Raw genomic sequence first — 23511 nt, 5'->3', positions numbered from 1 at the left:
AGTGGCACTACAACCTTTTTCATTTCTGGGCCTCAGATTCCTATATCTGCTTCATGGTTGTCAATCCAATAGATAATCGATCAGTCTCTTGTGCCATGTAGACTTTTGTCATAGAAAGTCCATTGGTGCACAGCCGGGGATCGAACCCACGGCCTCAGAGATGAGAATGGCAACCTGAAGCCACTAGGCCATACTGCTACTGCTGACAGATATTACCAAGCTATAATTTACGAGATTTGAATAATATTAGAAAACAAGTTGGACAATATACATAACTAAAATTAGATTGATAAAAAAAAAACCAATAGATAGATATAGTCTAAGATCCGGGATTAGAAAAATATACCCTCAACTCTTATTTAGACGAAACAATTTTTTATAAGCTGATTTCAATATCATGAACTTATAAAAACAACCTCTGCCATTATAAGCCTACTGCAATTAATAATATAATATTATCTATTTATGTGTATTTTGTTTATTAATCTAATTTTAGTAATGTATATTGTCGAACTTGTTTTCTAATATACATTCTTCAAATCTCGTAAATATTAGCTTGATAATATCTATCTGTCAGCAGTAGCAGTATGGTCTAGTGGCTTCTGAGGCCGTGGGTTCGTGGTGGCTTCTTATATAAAACAAACAATTTAATTAGCACGCTCTCTGACAATGTTTCTATGAGCGGATGATTGTAGTCAGCCTATGTCTATTAAAAAAAAACATTACGCAAGTTAAGACGTGTTTCTCGCGTGCACTATTTGGAGTAACTTGCCCATTGGTTTCGCGTGTTGCACTTTTATTTTAATGAGCCGGTTTTGGCGTCTCGTTCGTACTGAATGCTCCACTTTCTAGATCGCTTTTGATGGCCAAAAGTCAATTTAATCTGGCGCAAAGGCAGCGTACAAAGCGAGATACTTTTTAACAATTTTTTGTGCCGCCCGCGTGAATTTCGTTTTTCGTCGTAATTTTTGACTTATATCGTTATAATGTTGTTCATAGACTCAAGAGCAGTGTTGGCCTAGTGGCTTCAGCGTGCGACTCTCATTCCAGAGGTCGTAGGTTCGATCCCCGGCTGTCCACCAATGGACTTTCTTTCTATGTGTACATTTAACATTTGCTCGAACGGTGAAGGAAAACATCGTGAGGAAAGCGACATGTCTTAGACCCAAAAAGTCGACGTGTGTCAGGCACTGGAGGCTGATCACCTACTTGCCTATTAGATTTAAAAATTGATCATGAAACAGATTCAGAAATCTGAGGCCAAGACCTAAAGTTGTAGCGCCACTGATTTATTTTTTTATTTATAGACTTGGCATGTAGAAAGCACAGATAAAAGTTGGACTTTAAAGTTATATGGAATGGACCAAGGAAGAACAGGACGCCCTAGAAATAAAGAAAGAAAGCTATGGATCGAGAAAGTTTGACTTTACTTTTTTCTTTAGCTTTGGGTACCGATCAATGATTCTGAAGATAGGATAACCAATAACAACTATTTTAGTTAACGAGTAACAATGATTAGAAGTCAACTACGAGTCGAGAGACAAGTTGACGGTGGCAAGGGACCAACCATAGAACATCTAAAGGAGGTCCTCCTTTAAATGTTCTGTGGGACCAACGTATAATATCGTTGAGTGCAGCATGTCTCGAGAAGCGGCCAGCACTTTTTTTTGGCATGACAGTCCGTGATGTCCTAGTTTGTCTTTATTGGAGGAAATCTTTAATTTGGGTCCATATCAATGATTCTGAAGATAGGTTAACGAGTAACAACTGTGTTAGTTAACTAGTAACAATTATTGGAAGTCAACTACGAGTCAAATACTAGTGCCTTTAATTAATCATACAAGGCAAAGTGGCAGATAGAAGGTGACCTGGCCGGAGACTCACGTCCAGGTTCCAAAACTTAAGGAAATAGTTTGGTCAAAGCACCAAGTCATTGTTTAGAAGTGCGGCTTCCAAAATTAATACAGCCATTATGATCGCCAAGTCAACTATTTTAAAGAGTGGAAATAAACGGTCATCTTTTTACATAAAAACATAACGATTAAACCTTTCTCGTTAATTATACTTTCTATTTATGAAAACCGTGTTACCCGCTCAGATATTAAAAAAAATACGATCTGTTTTTTCTAACCGGGAAGTAACAGTCATAGTACCTGACAGATGACAGGAAATTTTGTCTATGGTATGTCATATGATATTTCGTTTTATCGTACGAGGGTGTTAAATGCGTACATATAAAGAAGGTTGATATATATATATATATATGAGGAATGAAACTCATTTGTGGAAATATATATTTTATGAAACAATATTTATCCTATTTCTTTTTAGTCCAATATATTGTAAAAAAATCTTCGAATTGAAATTTAAATGACGGACCATAACTTGCGTCTTCTCCATAGACTAACAAACAAATTAAACAAAATGTCAGTTAACACAATATTATGGATAATTAATAATCTTAAGAGTCTAATGTATTTTTGTCCCTAAAATTAAGTTTTTTGTCAAAAATTATGATCGGTTTATGCATGTCCATGGAACCAATGGCTTTACAAAATTGCCGGCTCTTTTACGTGAAACGAAACGCGATTTACAGACCCGTATGTCAAAATACATTTTTGACGTATGTAAGTTGAATATTTCTTAGCGTGACGCTCTCTGACGCCATTTTGTGTTCTGACGTGTGTACCAATGACGTCACTATCGATCGCGTGTTTTGGACTTTTACTTAAAAGATGTTTGTGTCACGATTTTCTCGGAATAAAAGCTCTTAATACAATATAAAGATGTTATCTCTGTTAAGTAGACCATTTTATAATTGCTTCGTTCACTTGTTCAATTAAGATTAACTTAACCGAATATCAGATAAAATATTAACGATTTTCGCTGGCATGAACAATGACAGGTGGACCAACAGGGCGACTAGTTGGAAAGGACCAGACAAAGAGAGTCCAAAAAAGCAAAAGATGGAGTTGGAACTCTTTCTTCTCTCGAATATGCTACACTTTGGGGTCGCTCAAAACCTTGAAACTTCTCGCTTGAAAATCAAAGGATTTATAAGCAATTATAAAAACAAATTCTATGTTTTTCTGTGTTAACGATAAATTTCAAAACACGAATTTTGATAGCTAGTTTTTTTCAAAGTGCGAGATTCGTGTGAAGCCTGAGCTGATAATAAGATTATTTTTTTTATTTTAAACACACAAATATATAGTATTCACAATATTCTTAACCTACACAGTGATAATTAAAAATTGATGACATGATAATTAAGGATCTATCCAGCTATCAAACGTCTTAAAGAAAACGGCGGATTGAAAAGCTTGCAACATACCCGTGAGCCCATTGGGTGAAATAATTGAGCTCGTTCATCTCCTGTCTCATAAAACATTTAAACCATTTCGTAAGTGGATATAAAATAATAATGGAGCGGATGATCATGTCAAAATGATGACAACATGATGTACTTTATTGAAAGGTAATTTTTATTATTATCGAAGTAACCTTTCAGTGCCGTCAATAATTGATATGACCTGAGCTTTCCTTCCGACAAGGGTTTTTGTAGACGAGGTCTTGGGTTCGATAGCCCGAAGTGGCGCTAAAAGCTTTTAGGTATCTGTTTCATGTTATTGTTATAATTTTAACACACAAACATGCAGATTTACTTAATTGGTTTATTACGTTTTTCGTACAATTTTAATGGTTTAATGGTAAATATTATAGTGTATATGTCACTTAGTATATAAGTTAATTATTTAAATATGTTCGTCGTCCTGGTGGACAGAAAAACTGTGATCAGTTTTTGTTTCCACCACACCAACTTCTTTCTATTTAAAATTATGTATTCAATAAAAAAAAATTTGGTTCCTAAGTATCTTTACTGTTGGCATCTCGCTGTATTGCGATACTTATTCGTTGATGAAAACACCAGCTCTGGGGTCGCTTGTGCACCAACTTTAGTCTTTTATTTGCTATGCAATTATCACGGCCCAAGGTTCGACTCCAAAGGGATCAAAATCAAAGAAAAATTAAAGCTCGTATTAGCCGTTTATTACTTTCCGTCTGTGCTTTTGTATTTATCCGAGGGAAATACGGGGCGGGCCTAACGTAACACAAGTAGTATGTGTGTCTTGGAAATGTAGATTTATATTTTCTAACATAATATTTTATAAATAGTTTAATGTTATTCTTTTGTTACAGCTTTCCCATCCGTCAAACCAATTTCTGTAAGTATTTACACTTATTTAAAAAGCCGCTAATATTGTCGTAGATTTTTGCAAAACGACGACATTATTAACAAATTACTTAATATAGATTATAGATTTATAATCAACAGTCAGACAGTGTTGATATAGATAATAGAATGTATTTATCTATGACATTATATATGCGGGAAACTAAGACCTTTGTTTATTTGCCAATATAGACGTACACAGATTAAAAAATAGAAAATTCCTATTGACGCTCACAGATTAAACAGATTGCTTATCACAGGATATCCTGCTAAATGCTTGTAATATGTTCATCACATAGACATATATTAAATGTTTATGTAAATATATAGTGGTTATCTTACCTGAATAACGGAATTACGATTCTTTAATAGAATTGCCTTTGCCATTTAAACAAAACTTATTTACGAGATATAAATCTGAATTTATTACGTTAATTAAAAAAATATTCTTCTCAACAATTTGTTTTATAAGAGAACTGATTTAATAAATTATGTGTCGTCATCGGACAGTTTTGTTTTGTCTTTTGGACTCAAAATATCTTTAATTTTATTCTTTACGGCTACATTTTGTTCTTTGTTCTCTGGATAAAAGAATGTTCAAAATACGTAAATAAATTGTAATAAATATAGGTATAATACACATATACATATTAGTACTAACAAAACACACACACAAAATAACAATAATCAAAGAGAATAAATTAAATAAAAGATATAATGAGAGATACATATAAATTTTTTTTTTACCTAAATAATATATCTATTTTAATTAACAACAATAAAATTGATTTAAATGCTTAGCAATAAAAATAATATGAGTAATATCTATTTAATTACAAAGGCATCTAATTAAAAACCTACCTTATACTTTTGAAATTAATTTCTTTTGAATCCAAATATACTCCACTATAATTTGATGATATCGTGACGTAGTTATAAAAAAATGTAATGATAATAAAAATATTTCAAAATTTTATCTAATTTTCTTAATTTGCGCACCATTATGTCTGACATCGAAAAAATCATAAAAAATGAGTATCCAACGAAAAAGGTATTAGTTTATTTTAACAAAGATGTAATTTATTCTAAAGTACAGGATTTTCGTTCCTTTAAATCAATCCACAAAATACCTAAGATAATCTGTAATTCCATATATTGCATGCCATAAATTACAGAAACACGCCCCATTAAGCTGACATAAATGTTAACATCACTTGCATATGTCACCTAGTGAATTAATTGTCGCAATAAATGAGTTTCGATTTCATTTATGAGTTAAAACTTTTTTTAAGCTACCAAAACTATATGGAACCAGTGCTTATCTGTGCAGCTATTATTCATACATGTCATAGTCTATAAGTGGAGCCCCACAGACTATCTATAAACTAATTATTTCCTGGGATTATTAGTGTGTAAACTTTTCGCAAATAAATATTTAAGGTAATTTTTCGTAAACAACTATGTGAAACCAGCTACTGACAGAAGTATTTTGTATGAAGTATTTAAACCAATTCAACTTAGGGTCCTTCAAGAAAAGATCGTATCAATACAAGCAATGTATCCATATGACTTAACATGTCAGCCTCTTGTTCTGTTATATACAAATAAACATACAGATAGCGGAGATAGTAACTATATTCAAAACAACATCAATAGCAAATTATTATGATTGTTCAATGTTACCATTAAACTACATGATTTGCTTTTGACCCGAGAAAGTTTTTTAACCGGAAATGATTGCCATTATTGAACTCAAGATAAATACAATATTTGAGATTATGTGTTATTAGTGAACGATTTTTAGTTACTATAATTTTATACATTATTGTTAGAGTTTTTTAGTGTTTTTTTGGCCATTTTTGATTAAATTATTTAAGCGCCTCTGCGCTTGCGTCTCTCTCTAGATTACCCTCTTTTTTGTAAAGATTACTGAAGCATTTGGTGTTGTATATTTGCATTGTTGGTGTTTCATTTCCTTCACTCCACCCCGTCTTCGGCTTTAAGGCCTGTGTATTCGGCTTCAAACTACCTTTCACATTACCGATCACAAGCTGCTCCAAGTTATCTGGACCCATAATATATCCAAAGTTCAGGGTCTTGGTAACACACTAAAGAAAGACGCGACATTTATACAATTGTCATTCTGATACAAGTGTTCACAGAAGGCCTCACCTACTTCCCTATTAGATTGGACATCATGGTCTACCCAACACGGAAAAACATAGCAAGGGGTCTACGACATAAAAAAGTTTGGGGAACTCTGGCCTAGACAGAAGAAAGGTTCTAGCACCACTGATTTTATTATTATTACAGTAAATACAATTTGACAGTGTCTACGCTACTGATTTCATTACTACGACAAGTATATTTAACAAGTTTCTAGTGTAGATAATGTAGCCATTGGAAATGCAGAAATGCCGACGAGTTTTATTGCAATATCAGAATGTTGAGACGTACATAAAATAGCGCGCGCGTTGATGTCTTTTGTATGGCGCGTTCGAATGGTTGCGTACCGCAATTTATATATCAGGATTTGTAATCGCAAATTTATAAAAATAAATCAAGCGAATTATATAACCTATATAATGATATATTTTTTGGTAAATAATTAGAAGCGTAAACCAAACGTTAGCAAGTTTTTCCCACATTAAATTGTCATATAACATTCTTGTTCCGATAATGTACATAAAGGTCGACTATTGCAGTGTTTATTAAAATTTTATTGTTTATGATTACTCATACAATGCAATCCGGGTTTACCGCGTTATGGGAGAATTCGTCTTAAACTAATTAAAAATTATATATTTATTTTTATTATACATTAAATTATGTATATTTCAGTATTTTTAAATATATTTATTTACACATAATAATTCTACTTATATAATATAACTACACAATATTACATACATAAATAAGTCAATGAAAATATTTATACAGTCAAAAACGTTTATGATATCGTTTAGAACAACATACCGGTTATATTGACCGAAATCAAAGACTGAATTCTATTGTATTAGGTGCTTATTATAATGTCATCGGCTTTTATGACTATCGGTTTTTACGACCAAATGTGAGCCGTCCCCAAGATCAAGTGTGAGATGTCTTTATAACAGATTTTGACATATTTAATTGGCATATTTGGCATATCAGTATGCCCCAGATAGAATTTGGAATGTGCACATGGTACACCCAAAAGTTAAGACTTCCTCATGTTCTTTTTTTTTGTTTAAAGAACTTTATTTCTCATTACAAAAAAAAATATTTACGTGATAAACTTAATATTTATATGCGAGCGAGATACACGTCGCCATAAGCCGTCTTAATTTCAGTCAACTGTGTTCATTCTAACATGCATCTTTTTGAATTGTCAAACATTCCAATATTGCGAATTGAAGATAGTAATTAATTAAATAATTGCACACTCCATACCTAATAGATTTCTTCAAATAATTTGTACGCGGCTTCGGCAAGAAATGTCCTTCCTTGGAACCCGTAGTCCTCTCAACTCGACTATAAGTACCTAAATATACTGATAAAGCAGTCTTTTCTGCGTAGCCAATAACCCACCATATCAAGAACAGAGTAGAGAATAGAGAATAAAATAATGATTACTGGTTTAACAGTAGTAATATATATAAAAACTTTTAGCTAGGGAACTTTTTGGACTGTGTCAGCAATAAGTGGAACAAGGAACTCTTGAAGTCAGCGTACGTTGAACCTCCTGTCCATGTACGCGTCTACGCACACTATTACACAACTGAACTCGATCCGTCAATGTGTGCGCAAAGGCCTTTTAACAACTATTTTGACCTCAAAAAACTGATTGATAACATTGATAATCAATTGATATGTAATTTAAATTAGTTTAAATTGTGTTATTAATGTATTAAATTTTTTAATTAGAAACTATGTAGAATATTAAAATGTATATAAATGATTTAATAACAAGGGATTCCTTTTAATAATATATTTTTATTATTATTATTTTAAGGTTAGTTATTAGGTATATTAGAATTAACTACAATTATGTCACTAAGAATTATGTTTAAGTTTATTTACTTATACAAACAATAACAATGAAATATACAGTATTTACAATTTTCTTAACCTCTAGTAATAAAATTAATTAAAAATTATAGTTAACGTTTCTAATTATTCGTTGAGGAGTCAACTTAAACTTTTATTACTTACACCTAAGCCCCACGGCCCAAGAGAGCTACTTCCATCTTTAAAAAAGATACACTTTAATACAGAAATATAGTTTTATCTCTTTATAGACTATATGCCACCTGGCTGTTCTTGTCTGTCTGTCTTAAGCATTTTTTGCCAATATTATCTACTAATCTTTAATATTGTCAGCACATCGTGTAATATGGCGACCTCTTATTGACATAGTACAAATTATTTGTCTATTGATAAACCAATGATTAACACTCGACATCCCATTTGTAACGCCGCATACACATCCAATTCGACTTACGGTCCTTCAAGAAAAGAGCGTACCAATTGTTAAAAGGCCGGCAACGCACTTGCGAGCCTTCTGGCATTGAGAGTGTCCACGGGCGGTATCACTTAACATCAGGTGAGCCTATTCTGCCCATTTGCCCACTGTTCTATAAAAAAAAACAACTTTAATATTGTTTACGTAAGTATATCGTCGTTATATAGTTAAGGTATTGTGCAAGTCGTCAATTGGTTTAAGATATTGCAAGATCGAAGTACATATAGTATCGTAAAGTAATTATACTTAATATAAAGTGCTGCGTATATCGGTCGTATTTTTGTACAGTTATCATATTGTAATCCACAAATTTAAGGGTTAATAAAAGTCCCAGTGTACGTTGATCCGTATTCTTTTACAATTTTCCTTTATATTATTATCCAGAGAGATTTAAATTAATTATTATAAAATGTCTCCGATCCTGTCAGTCGTATTTTTCTACAGTTATCATTTATATTGTAATCCAGACAGGTTTATTATTAAGTATATAATATCCGACTGCGATTGTTGTATATATTTTTGGACAATTTACATTTATATTATAATCCAGAGAGATTTAAGTTAATTATTAAAAAATGTCTCCGATCTTGTCAGTTGGATTTTTATACAGTTTTCATTTATATTGTAATGCAGAAAGGTTTTGGTGTTAAGGTTTTTCTATGACCCTCGTCTTATGTCCTGATGCCGCCCATGGCCACTGCCAGAAAGCTCGCAAATGCTCGAGAATTGCTCTCTTTTCTAAGCCCAACTGCAATTCGAAAATACAGTCAGCTGGTTCCAAATATTTCTCTCTTATATATTAACTAGTTCAATTAAAATTGTAATTGACCTTTCCGATTTTGAAATACTTATTGAACACGTGAATTGGCCATTGTTGGCTGCAAGGTCGACATTAATGTCGATAATATTAGTTCCTTATGAAACCAGGTCACAAATTGGTTTCGATTTATATATCGTTTTATTTGTAACCTTCCTCAATATTAAGAATCCCAATACGATAAGATATTGTTCAACGTACGTGAATTATTATCAGCGTAATTCGCCTATAGGTTTTAAGCTACAAAACAATTTATGAAAATGTCGATTTTTTTATTATTTTCACTGATACATGGAGAGATAATTCAAATATTTAACAAACTAATTAATCTTAATTTTCCACCTTACGTGGAAGTATTTGATATGAGGAAATATTTTATGAGGAAAAATTTTGACTTTATTTAGCAGCAGTTACAATTTCTTTAAAATATATAGATTATTGTTTAATTTAATTATTTATCTGTTTTCTCTTTTTATCCATGTAATCTGTGTTGTCTTTGTTTATTATTTAATCAATTCGTATTCAGACTTGACATGCGACGATTTTTTTATAGAAGCGGGCAAACGGGTAAAAGGCTCACCTGATATTAAGCGATACCCATGGACACTCAATTCCAGAAGGCTCGCGAGTGCGTTGCTGGTCTTTTAAGAATTGGTACGCTCTTTCCTTTAAGGATTCTAAGTCAACCACTTCAGTGGGCTGGTTCATACGTGTGGAGATGGTAAATGCTGTAGGAGAGGACGTGACCTTCCATCATCCAACATCTCTACGTAAATTAAGATAAATTTGCGTGCCACTGTGTGTGGTAGAATATGCGGACGGCTTACGATTGTACCAACTTTTGTACCATATTCTTGCAATAAATGATAAATTGAAATGTAATTTAAATAAGTTTTAATTGTGTTATTAAAGTATTAAATTTTATATTAGACACTATGTAGAATATTTTTTTATATTATTAATATATATAACTGATTTAATAACATTGAAATATACAGTAGTATTTACAATTTTCTTAACCTCTAGTAATAAAATTAATTAAATTCTTGCAATAAATAAATTATTATTATTAACGCCAAGGGATCAAGCCACTCGTAAAGTGACTGACCTAATTAATATAAAACATAGATCGCCTGCAGACATTTCTTATATTGTATTTGAAATATTTGTCTGACGAAATTCCGTAATATCCGTTAAGAGTAAATCAATGCACTTGCGCGGGTGTGGCGCACACAGGCGTATTACACAGACACGATGTATGCATAGACACGTACGCACACATGCGCAGTGGCAACAGCGCGGAACGAGTTGAGAACGACCTGCTCGCGCAAGAAAGAACTCAGCCAAGGACGCCGGTGTAACGGTACCAACGGGACGGGGGAATGCTCCCCTGACGTCATTTATTAGAACACGTCATTTGAATTTCGAATATGACGCGGCAACTCACAAATTTAAAATATTTTCGAAATATTTATAAAAAGAATAAATTTGACGTTACTTTGAATTTCGAAGATGTGTCAAATGACGCGGGAACTCTAATTAGAAGAAAATCGTGTGAAATATGTTCAATCACAAGAGTGCTATTGTTGTGATAGATTATATATAAGCTAGATATAATAGTCGTAAACTTTGTAACTGGCATGTCACTAGTAAATACAAACACAAATATAATTAAGTACGTTGGAGCATTTTCACATATCCGTGTAAAAACCATTACAGGTCACAAACATTTCCTAGAATTGATATGTTCTAAATTTAAACTTTAATTCAATTTCGTTCCTCTGTCCGGACATCGACCCAAAAACCTTATGCTCCATCTCTTTCGCGCACCTTAATCTCGATCGTTTTGTCTCTTAGTCACGAGTACCGCTGCTCTGTCTTTATTTTGTTACGATCAAGAACAATGACTATTCGTCTATAGGACCGCGTTTCTATGTGCGTTCCTCTCTAACAGCGAAAATTTGTATTGTTGTAAGCGAGACGGCCTGCTTTTCAAATGTTTCGAATTCTTACTGGGCAGTCCGTGAGTTTAAAGATGGCCACTCATGGACCGTTTTGTTACGATAACCCAATTTTGAAGTATTATTGAGTTCAAAAATCGATATCCCATTAAGATCGAATGTCAATTCGAGTGAAAAGTCTTACGAGGCCGCGTGGTGATTGAACTGTGTTTTTTATCTGTGCTCGCGATCCAAGGAAATGGAAGTGGTTGCTCTTGATTTTTCCCGCGCTTTGTTATAAAATGACCAAGCGTTTATACTTTATGTACCTTTATTTCAATATAAGCTGGATTGAGACAGTTTAAAACTTAACAATAATTTTATTATTACATAGACTACTATGTTTAGTTTCTTTTGAATATTTTAAGAGAAAACGTGGTTGCCTAGCAACGCTATCAATGAAGGCGAATGTCAAAGTAATTATTTGTAGTTTTCCCGCCATTATAATGGGTATGTGAATGCGAGATAATTATGTAAATTGTCAGTCAATATTTAGTTAGCAAAATTTGGCATTAAAGTCGTTCCATTTTGGGTCACAAAGCAGAATATTGTTGTAATAAGTAGAATTAATTGTGTAGACTATAGGTGTCCTCTTGAGAATTTAGTAGGTACTTTTGGTAAAATGAAGTTTGATATGTTCCATTTTAAAAATTGTTATTCGATCAACAAAGACGTCTGCCTTAAATTTAAATAAAGAAAGTTACAAAATTGAGTTTTAAATAACTACATAAAAGTTCTATTTTTAAATATTTATTCGTCGTTTATGTTTCTATCAATATTATTTTTAAATTAAAAAAGAAACTTTCTTTCTTTGAAAAGTTCCAAATTTAAAAATCGCTTTTCCATGTTGCAACTTAATTGCCCGCTTTGGCTCGGAAACGTTGAAGGTTTACCGGACATCAACCAATACGGAAATGCCTTCAAATCAAGTTTCCACGTATCGGTAATATAAAAACTGGAGCACTTAATATGAACTTTTTTGCAAATATGATAATTGCAAATATTTAAGCATAGGGTACTACAGAGATAATACACATTTTTTATTTTTATACTGTTTTCCAATAAATAACCAAGACATTTTCAATCGACTCCAAGTCTTCTTTAACCGCTGATTTCGCTAAATATAGCGAACTTTCTGGGTTACTTTGGTCTACTAGCCTGAGAAGATCTGATCTGATCTGACCGAGCAACTGCGCGCTGCCAAGAAACCCCTACTAGCCAGTAGATCAAGCGACGTAGGTTGATATAGGTAGGCCATACACTCGGAAAACATTAGTATGTATCCCCAAGCAGGCACTAAATTGGAACCCAATGAAAGCGACCCGTGGCCTTAAGATGGTGGCTTAAAGATCGTACGCGATGTAGACTCTCTGTGGACGGTATATGCCCCTTCAAAGATATTTAGTCAAGTATCTAGTCAAAAGTAAAATAATAAATAAATAGTCAAGTTCTTAGTAACAAAATTAAAAAAAAAATCTTCTTAGGAACTTATTCGGAAATGCATAACCTCCGGGATTTATATACCTTACATTTACTTACAGATTTATATATCTTACATTTGATTTAATTAATCTCAAATCTGTACTAAATACCGTTATTTATAATCTATTCGTTCTATTACAGTTAAAATTAAAAAAAAATAACTGGCCGATAATAAAAGTTTAAAAAAAACTCTCTTCAAAAAGTGTTCATAATCTGTGAACCGCTTCGTGTAAATGTCAGTGACCCAACAAAATGCGCGGGAAAGTTCAAAAACGTATCTTTTCAAGTAATTCAAGTTCACCTGTCATACTTCATTAATCATATATCACATAATAACCAAATACATAATGTTATTCCAATTCTAAAGACTCATTTGTAAAGGAATAGTGAAAACGTATTTATCAATAGAAATATTATTATATACTAGTGAGAAGACGACAAGATTTGTACTGAATACAAATTAACAAATGCCCGAATTGAGACTAGAATGGACTTTTACTAGCGGCCTTTCCCGTAAAATAGGTTTCTTATGGGACAATATGCCTCTTCAGTCGGTAGCCCATGTCTGAGCAAAGAAACATCTGGAGCGGACAATCTGTTTCCATCAGTTTCAGTGTCCAGAAATTGATCGCTCCAACTAGTTGGTGAATGGCCACGTTTTGCGATTTTCTTAACGCTCACTTTGTCCCAAGTTCTCATCTCGTCTGTCGTCGTCGTTGTCGTTGTCGTCGGGTATTTTATGGCCGGATATAATGTGACATATGGTAGACAGGAAAGTCTATATTATGTGGGTTAGGGTTCATGTATTGGCGGGCTTCGCAGTCCACGGCATTCTTGGCTTTCGCCTCCAGTAATACTGTAGGTAATACTGTCCAAGATTATTCCTTGTCATATGTTTTTTCTAAGAATTGTCAATGTTGAAGTTTCTCAGGTAAATTGTCAATGTGGCTTTTGACAGATGCGCTGTTCATACGTAAAGCATAAAGATTTTCCTGTTTTATAATGGTATGACTCAGAATACCCACTTAAGATAAATGATCACAAAGATTGCCAGATATAATATGACACGTTTTCACTTCACGCAACTTTTCTAAAATTCAGAGGCTTTGTGTTAAAACATTTAAATAATTTGAAATGTTTTATTTAATTCATTTATTCATAATCGTGAACAACAACTTTCCTGTATTTTAAATAATAAATAGCGACCGGGCGGCTTCACTGATATAAATACACATGGACCATTGAAGGTAATTGGGGTTAGGATAGGGTCCTTCATATTAGAGGGCACCAATTCTTAAAAGGCTGGCAACGGACTTGTGAGCCTCCTAACAATGTGAGTGTCCATAGGCGATATTTAATATCACGTCAGCCTCTGCCCATTGGCCTTTTGTTCCGGGTATTTAAACATTGTTTTCCTCTTTACTTGAACCTAAAGGGATGATCCTCTACCAGACTTCAGAGCCCGACTTCCCCAGTATCAGTCATGTAAATAATTATGAAGTTTTTTACTGTAGCCAGATGTAGTAACACTTCGGCATTATTATTAATAAATATAGCACTAGTATGCATTAATTATAATGACATTGTTGTACGTGAGTGATTATCCTCTATTATTTAAAACATCCCATTTTGTGGTACTTCGAATCGGATTTCTGTCATAAATGAATTCCTTAACATCCATTCTATAACCGGCGTCATTTACTTTTCAAGAAACTTGCGAATATTCCTTTTAAATAATTGAAAGAAATCGCAAATAAGACAAATTAGTTACGTCTGAGACGAAATTAGCAAAAACGTATTAAGGTCACGAAATAGACCAAGCAAAAACTTATGTCCGCATAACAATGACAGGTAATGTCAAATTTATCAGTGGCCATACCGGATATCGAGAAATATTTGTGCTGTATTTGTTTTCAATATTTATTATGTAATAATAAGGACGTCGCCAGAAACGAAACGAACATATTATTCGTATATATCTTATATCTTTAAACGAGCAATTTTTGTATATATATATCAATCATTAACAAAATTTCCATTGAGGTGGACCTATTTGTTTGTACGCTGGCTGAGTTCACAAGAGTTGCTTGCTATATTGTTAGTTATAAGATTTAGGAATTCTATCGCATTAGTTGTAACTGTTAAGATAGGAAAAAGTACTGGAAATAAATAAATAAAATATATATATATATATCTATATATATATCATTCGAATCTCGGAATCGGCTCCTACGATTTTCATGAAATAGTAGGTAGTATACAGAGGGTTTCGGGGCCGATAAATCGATTTAGCTAGGAATCATTTCTAGAAAATGTCATTTTATTTGAGTTTTATCAACTTAAACATAGAATTGCTCGTTTAAAGATGTCAGTCAAATAAAAACTTAAATATGAATATAATTATCTTTATTCGATAATTATATTCATATTTCATAATTTTAATTGTATGTAATTCGTACTTAAATAAAATTTCCAAAAAACACGATTTATAAAAAAAAATACCGAGCTAAGCTCGGTCATCCAGGTCCTATAATCTTTGGTGCCTAGAAGGGAGATGCATCCGTTGTGCCACCACTGCGGCGCTCCAAATGACACGGCGGAGCATACTGTGGCTGAGTGTGTCACCTGGACAAGGGAGCGTCATGACCTGGTATCGGTTATAGGGGCGGACCTCACTTTACCGGGAATTATAATAGCCATGCTAGGGAGCGAGGAGGCCTGGAGTGCAATGGTCTCCTTCTGTGAGCATGTAATGCTGCAGAAGGAGGCAGCTGAGCGACTGAGGGAGAGGTCTGGGGATGATTGTAGAAGGACCGGTAGTTCAAGGTTGGGGGCTCGACCTCGAGTAGCCCGGAACCGCAGGTCATGATTAGCTCTCTATGTCGGATATAAGCCCGGGTCCCTTGGGTAGAATGCCTAGCGAACCCCGAGGGCCCATCTTAAGGGCGTGTGATGGGCTGAGGTGGTTTTAGTGGGTAGGGTCTCGCTACCCCTCTGAATAGCAGAGGGTTTTGAGTGTAGATCCAGCCCCACAGTCCCCGCGTTAAGTTCGATTCTTGATGCGGGCCTGCAGAAGTGCATTTCCACCTCATAAAAAAAAAAAAAAAAAGGTCCTATAATCTTTAAACGAGCAATTCTTGTATATATGTATATATAATTGGAATCTCGGAATCGGCTCCAACGATTTTCATGAAATTTAGTATACGGGGGGTTTCGGGGGCGATAAATCGATCTAGGAAATGGGTGGGCCATTTCCTAAGTTCATTTTAATGTAACATCAGCTACCTTATAGAGCAGTGTTGGCCCAGTGGCTTCAGCGTGCGACTCTCATACCTGAGGTCGTAGGTTCGATCCCCGGCTGATTTGATTTACATTTTGATTTGATTTGATTTGCACCAATGGACTTTCTTCCTATGTGCGCATTTAACATTTACTCGAACAGTGAAGGAAAACATCGTTAGGAAACCGACATGTCTTAGACCCAAAAAGAGGTTGTAGTGCCACTGATTTATATATTTTATTTCTCTTGATATCTGTATTATATATTCAAATATATAATTATAGGCTGTATCTATATGATTTGACTAATTACGCAGTAATTAACTCGATGAGCAACATACTTTCACATATCGACGCATGCTTGTATCAGATTTCGCAAGTACATGATCGGATCTTGGTTCTACCGTATCTAATTTACTAATAAGTACTTATAAGATTTCTATAGTTGGATATATAATGATTTAATATCGTATTAAATCATTATATATCCAACTATATATATATACTAAACAACAACCTTTTTAGGTTTGCACCTCAGATTTCTGTATCTTTTTGATGATGCAGATTTAATGTTCTTGCACGTTAGTGTAGTGCACGTACATTAAATATAGTATTTAATACATTTGTTGTTTGCATATGAGTTAAGTTATAATTAAACACACACAGCACACACAAACACGCATGCATAGAATAAGTAATAAAGTAAAGACTTTTTCGGTCTAAATTCGGTTTCCTCACGATATTTTCCTTTACCGTTCGAGTGATTGTTAAATACAAAGAAAGCCCAAAGGTGCTCTGGGGATCGAACCTACGATCTCAGTGAAAAGAGATGCACACTACAAATCTCTTGTCATGACGTTTGTCCGCGATGTACTACTTAACCGATTTTAAATTAAATTGGCACACCATGACCAATCTGGTTCAACTTAAGAGATAGGATAGCTTACATCTTTAATTATTGTCGCAATATTATTTTATTGCAAATTATTTGTTTATTATTTGATACAATTCTAAAAGATGGCGCTGTGTTAAAAGTACCAATGTTTCACATAAGTTCTTCTACCGTTTCCCTTGAATAGTTTACTACTATTTAATATAACAAAAACCTTAGCCACAGCAATGCTGGGCCGAGTCTGCTAGTATATTATAATTAACTACATAGATAGTTTAATTAGAAAGAGTAATCCGTGATTATTGTTTGACTGTACACAGATCGAACCCCCGACCTCAGTGATGACGAAGGCTGAAACCACTAGCCCAGCACTTACAGCGGTAATTATTAAAATTAGGGGTATAAACTTTCGTAATTACGAACTTATTGACGCAAAGGTTGTCTTGTTATAAATTCGCAAACCGGTCAAGTAGGTTTTATTTACGAAGGTAATTACGAATCTGAGTGAAAACTGTTTTTAACTTTCCTCTCAGTGCTCCAATTATTGACCTTTCACAGTTAAGTTAAAGGTTTTACTCGTTACTTAAGTGGGTATCCGTTTTAACTGAGTTATTGAGCGCACCACGTGGAAGTACCCATTGAAGTATTTCCGTACCAATTCGATTTAGGGTCAAGAAAGCAGTGTACCAATTCTTAAAAGGCCGGCAACGCACTCGCGAGCCCTCTGGCATTGAGAGTGTCCTTGGGCGGCGGTATCACTTAACATCGGATGAGTCTCCTGCCTGTCTGCCTCCTATTACATAAAAAAGTCAAATCCTGCGGTACAGTATATCAATTAAATTAGACTGTATTTTATGAATTGTGGTGATCAGTCTCCAGCATCCTATTCCTGGTACATGTAGACTTTGTGGGTCTAAAGCAATCTTACGATGTTATCCTTCGTACCAGCGAATGTTAAATGCGCACATGGAAAGAAAGTCCATTGGTGCACAGCCGGGGATCAAACCTTGGGTATGAGTGTCGCTGAAGTCACTACGCCAACACTGCTTTTAATCATCATTATTAAAAAAACCCTGAACAAAACCCCATCGATTGGTTTTCCCTTACGGAACTTGTGAACTTTTAAATTGCGCGTGAGTTTTTTTTACTATTTTTAAGTGCCTTTTTAGTATTTCCAATTAATAATTAATCTGGAATTGCATTGGAAAAACATCTTTTGTATGGCAATCAAGTTTTATAATTATTTACAAAAAACATTAAAATATCTTCCTACTACAGTTTAAAAATCGACTTAACCTTTGGAAATAATGTATTAATCTATTAAACGTATTTCGATATTAATATATTTTATCACTACAAAATATAATATATGAATTGACTTTAATGATATGACTCATAAATTCTATGTAAAATTCCTTAAAGACAAATTAGCGCCATTACGTGTGGCAGATTATGCGAGCTCAAGATTGTACCACCATAACATTTTTGTACCAAATTATCGCAAATAATTGTTCGTATTATTTCGCCTATTTTGGCGTCAATTTTTGAATATGAACTTTCGGCTGTTTTGCCAACGCTGTTATTGACGCACAGAGGCGATGAGAACTTGGAGAACGGCTACTATTATTAGATTAACTAACGGCTAACTAACTAACTAATAATAAACAGACTAGCTAATGCTTAGGCCATTCGTACAATAGAGTCACATACAAAATATTTCTTTAAAATTAAATTGCTTGAGTCAAATTCACATTATTATTGTCACTACACTCTTCCATTATACTTTTTACTAACTTTGGAAAACACCATCAAAGTTAAAATTAATTAAAATTAATTAATTAAAATTAAAATTAATAAATCAGGCTAGGCAAGTAATGAAACCTCATCGATCCAAGTTATTTGCCTAGCTGTTTAATCAACTGGCTGAATATCTTTCAGGCCATTAATTGAACAACTAATTAAGCTAGGTAGCTGTGACATATTTAAATAATTATAATTCTTTCAGATTGACAGCTGTCCTAAGTAAACTGACGTTTTATTTAATTGTAACAGTTTGATAGTCTGTGGAAGAATGTGCGAGTTTTGGGTTGACAGTTTAATTTTTACATAGATACAGAACGTAAATATTGCAAATTTTTATTGAATAATTTGATTAAAATAAATGTTTATAAGAACTTTCATGAAAGAACCAACTCTAAATCCAGCAACACATTGGAGTTTCATCATTTATATGTAGGTTTAAAATAAATTCTTCACAGATTACAAAACAAAGCAATTTGTTAATAAACATAAAGTTGGACTATTGTATCATTGGTATCGGTTGATCTATGTTAATCGTCTGGACATTAGTGCAGGTAATGGTCAGTCCATGTTCGCTCAAGGCTGTTGGTGAAAGGGTTTCTATTAATCTGGATCATCCGACGATCCTCTGTGTTCAATATTCGTAAATGCGTAATACTACCATAAACTAGAGACAATTTGACGGAAAAGCAGTCTTCGATTTTTGAATTATTCGAATTTATTACGTCTGTTGAAGCGTGTTTTGTTGCTTTAAGTATTTGAATTGTGTTCTATTTTTGAATTGTTGGAATTTAATTATGTCGGTGGAAGTGTTTTGCCCTTCTGGCTCACGTATTTTTAGTCATAAATAAAAGAGACAAACGATTCCATTTTTAAATTATTCGAACGATAAGCTATTTACATTAATTTTTAATTGTTTGTAACATGCCAGTATTTACTTACCGTGTTCCATTTTTGAATTTGCATTGTTTAAATACAATAAAATTTTAATTTAAAAAATTAAAACGTATGTACTGTCCTTATCGCTCACGTATTTTTAGATATAAATAAAAGAGATAAACGATTAATTTTAACGTTAACTTTTTCGTTGTGTATCTGTTTTTATAAATTCCATTTTTAAATTATTTGATCATGTGTGCGTCTGTGGGACTATTCAAATTTGATTGATCGATTGAGTTTCTATATGCAAGTATTTGCGTAATGTATTCCATTTTTGAATTTGAATTATTGAGATATCCCGATATAATTTATCTTCGTGCACAGTAGTTAATGACATTGTAAATAGGTAATTAACAATAATATAAAAACCCATCAATGTTTAAATTATTACTAACCTACCTCAACGTACGTAAACACGAAATCGATGCTAATCCGTTTCGAAATCTTACGATAATACCCATAAATAACGACAAGCTAATGACGAAGCGATGGTGCTAGATCACGACTGGAAAATATATCGTTGTAATAGTTAATTTCACTTAACATATTAAATGCCGTTCACTCAAAATTTATTCATTCAAAATTTCAGCATCACCTTGGTGGCTGGAAGTTTTCTTCTTTTTTTTTTTTTTTTAATTTTTCCCCCGTCCAGATCTAAAGCGGTCGTAGAGCCACGGGGCCTGGGGCTCAAATTTATGTGTCTGATTCATGATCTTTGTCATGCCATGTGTAGAAGCTGTTTCAGCGCAGAGGAAACAGTCACCCACGTAGTCCTGGAATCCTCGGAACTGTGAGAACTGCGAAGTGCCCAGGAAGCTTCTGTGCTTTTGGAAGGAGTTAGGCTGGCTAAGTTAGCCAGGGCACATCGGACCTATTGAGAGTCTAAGTGCGGAAACAGAGTCCCTACATACATACATACATACATGATCTTTGTCGTGGAATCAGCCTCCTGTGCCTGACATCTCGACTTTTTGGATCTAAGGCCCGATTTCCACACGATATTTTCAACGTTCTAGCGAAAGTTAAATGCGTATTTCAGGTGTATTAGGATTGAATATGTGACCTCGCTAAAGCCACTAAGCCAACACTGAAATAGAGGTTTAATAACTCAGGCTTCGTAACCTGGGACCATGAGTTCGCTTCCTGTTAAATTTGCATTTTGTAATTGCATTTATGAGTAACGTGTTAGCGAAATGTCTTTACCATAACTTTGTTCATCTTGTTATAAAACAAAAGCTTAATAGATATATATGCTTCAATGAATTATTTATTTATTTAAGTTCTCTATCATACATGATTCTATATGAACTGTATATTTTACAAGCTAATTGTTTTTCAGCTCATCGGTGTCTTGAGATGTCGACTAACCTTTTAGATATTTTCTGAAACATGAAAATTTTGGGAAAAATAAATGTTACAAAAAATTCAATTATAGTAATTTTTTGTATAAAAAGCCCGGCAAAACAACGGATTAGGTATAAAATAGGCACTTTACAATGCTTTCTGTAAATTGATTAGCTCCCTACCGAATGTATCCAGTTTTGGAAAAGTACTGTTTAATTCTTTATATATTATGTAGATGAAGGATGGTCGTTCAAGCGATTAGGATATTAAACAAATGAAAGTAGCGACATCAGCGCCATCAGCCCGGTAATCCCCCACGACAGCGTCAGGCTCTTTTGCGGGAATCCCCTATTCTACATATAGCTGTGTTAGTGCTAGTGGAGGAATCCCTGAAAAAGAGATTTTTATGTTAGTTATTAAAATTGAGAGACCGGGTGGGTAACACCCGGTTCGCCCCCCCCCCCTTTGCTACGCCCCACTGCTCATGGATGACAGTCACACGCTGAAGCAACTAATCGAATGATTACAATTTGATAAACAGTAAAAGTTTGTTATTTAATTACATTTAAAACATGTTATTCAGTCAATGGTTGTCAAACAGAGACGTACAAACAAAAGGTTACATTGACAGCTCATTTGATAGTCTTTGAATACATTTTGCAAATCACCGCTTAATACGGTAGCTCAAAAAAGTTTTTATGTGTATTTTTTAACCGTTGTGTTTGTGGATAGGTTGACTGCACATCATGAGGTCAAAAGACGTCTGTTTCAATGATACTCACGCAATCAACTAAATGGATTTGAATGGAAGGGAACATTAAAAAAAATATAGAACTCATCTGGTATACCTTTCATAAACAACTGTCTATGCTCTCTCTGTCTCTGTCTGTCTCTGTCTCTCAAAAGTGGCAGCGAGACGAGAGCGTACCAATTCGAGGGGTAGGTCGACGTGAATGGGCTGCAGCGACCACCTTACTGGCCCTTTGCAGCTTTTCTTTTTGGCGCTTTAGCTATTTTTGGAATTTCTTGAAGATTTCCTATTTGCCGTCACTGAACGCGTCTGCAACTGCTTCGGAGGGACTGACTGCTCTCTTATTGAATTTATAAACGGAAAGAAGTTTATTTTGTAAGTTTTTGCACACCAACACTATGTGGAACCAACTGCCCACCAAATGAAGTCCGAACCAATTTGACTCAGGGTCTTTCAATAAAAGAGTGTACCGATTCTTAAAAGACCGGCAATGCACTCGCGAGCCCTCTGGCATTGTGAGTGTTCATGGGCAGTGGTATCAGCGATTAACGTCAGGTGAGCCTCCTACCCGTTTGCCGTTTGATAAAAAAGCAGGTTACAACCAGGCAAATAATTCTCTTAATCGTTCATCAAAATTTCCTCACGATGTTTTCCTTCACCGTTATTGCGAATGTTAAGTAGAGAAAGAAAGTCCATTAGTGCGCCAAAGACGTCTAGGCCAAAAAGTGTTAAGGACCTATCTGGTCGCTAAGCTACAAAGAAGTTTAGCTCCAACATTGTTCCTTTAACCGCGTTCCACCCAAAGACACTACAATTCGTGTTACTATAGCTTAATAAAACATATTACAGTTTAAAATGGTTACAGCCATTATACAGCTTTTCAGATTTACACATTATGATCGCGGAAGTTTATTTTTATAATTTGACACGTGAAGCCATAAATCCAGTTTATGTTACTTGAAAGTTGTGTCCTTGTTCACTGGAATGACTTTACCGCATTAACCAAAACGCTGAATATAGTGTACTTTACCATAAGTCTTCCAGCCTTGTTTGTCTTATTATAGAACATAAGCTTAATAATCACTACATAGTATAAAACAAAGTCGCTTTCTCTGTCCCTATGTCTCTTCTATCTTTGAAACTACGCAACGGATTTTGATGCGGTTTTTTTAATAGATAGAGTGATTCAAGCGGAAGGTTTATATGTATAATAACATCCATTAAATAGTGGAGAAGTGCTGTTATTTTTGAGGTTTCTAATGTGATGTGGTAAATCATTACATTTTTTCCGCTTACATTGCAAACGCAGGCTGAACCCTACGAGTTTTATCAAAATAATGCACTAAGTATTGTACACATTGAAAAGGTCTACAGAAAAGTCCGTGATGGTATATGTCTATCTCTTATGGATAACCCATATTTTTATATACAACGTTCACAGATTTTCTGTAGTGTATTTAGTATCAGCA

At 34.1% G+C, this 23511-nt stretch overlaps 1 protein-coding gene across 2 annotated transcripts in view; it reads left to right on the top strand.

Moving 5' to 3' along the window:
• LOC111000945 (zinc finger protein MSN2) overlaps nucleotides 1-23511 on the top strand; it is a 72029-nt gene that overhangs the window by 36065 nt on the left and 12453 nt on the right. The window contains exon 2 of one of the 2 annotated variants that reach the window (XM_045633506.1): nucleotides 4201-4226. The gene's annotated coding sequence lies outside the window, so the exon portion shown is untranslated. Of the gene's footprint in view, nucleotides 1-4200; nucleotides 4227-17561; nucleotides 17589-23511 lie in introns of those variants that run through there. The other variant, XM_045633507.1, reaches the window with a different exon arrangement.

This window comes from Pieris rapae, chromosome 23 (genome assembly GCF_905147795.1).
Source record: "Pieris rapae chromosome 23, ilPieRapa1.1, whole genome shotgun sequence".
NCBI classification, from domain to species: Eukaryota; Metazoa; Arthropoda; class Insecta; order Lepidoptera; family Pieridae; genus Pieris; species Pieris rapae.
The sequence above is the reverse complement of the archived record's forward strand: the minus strand, read 5'-3'. Positions and strand labels throughout refer to the sequence as shown.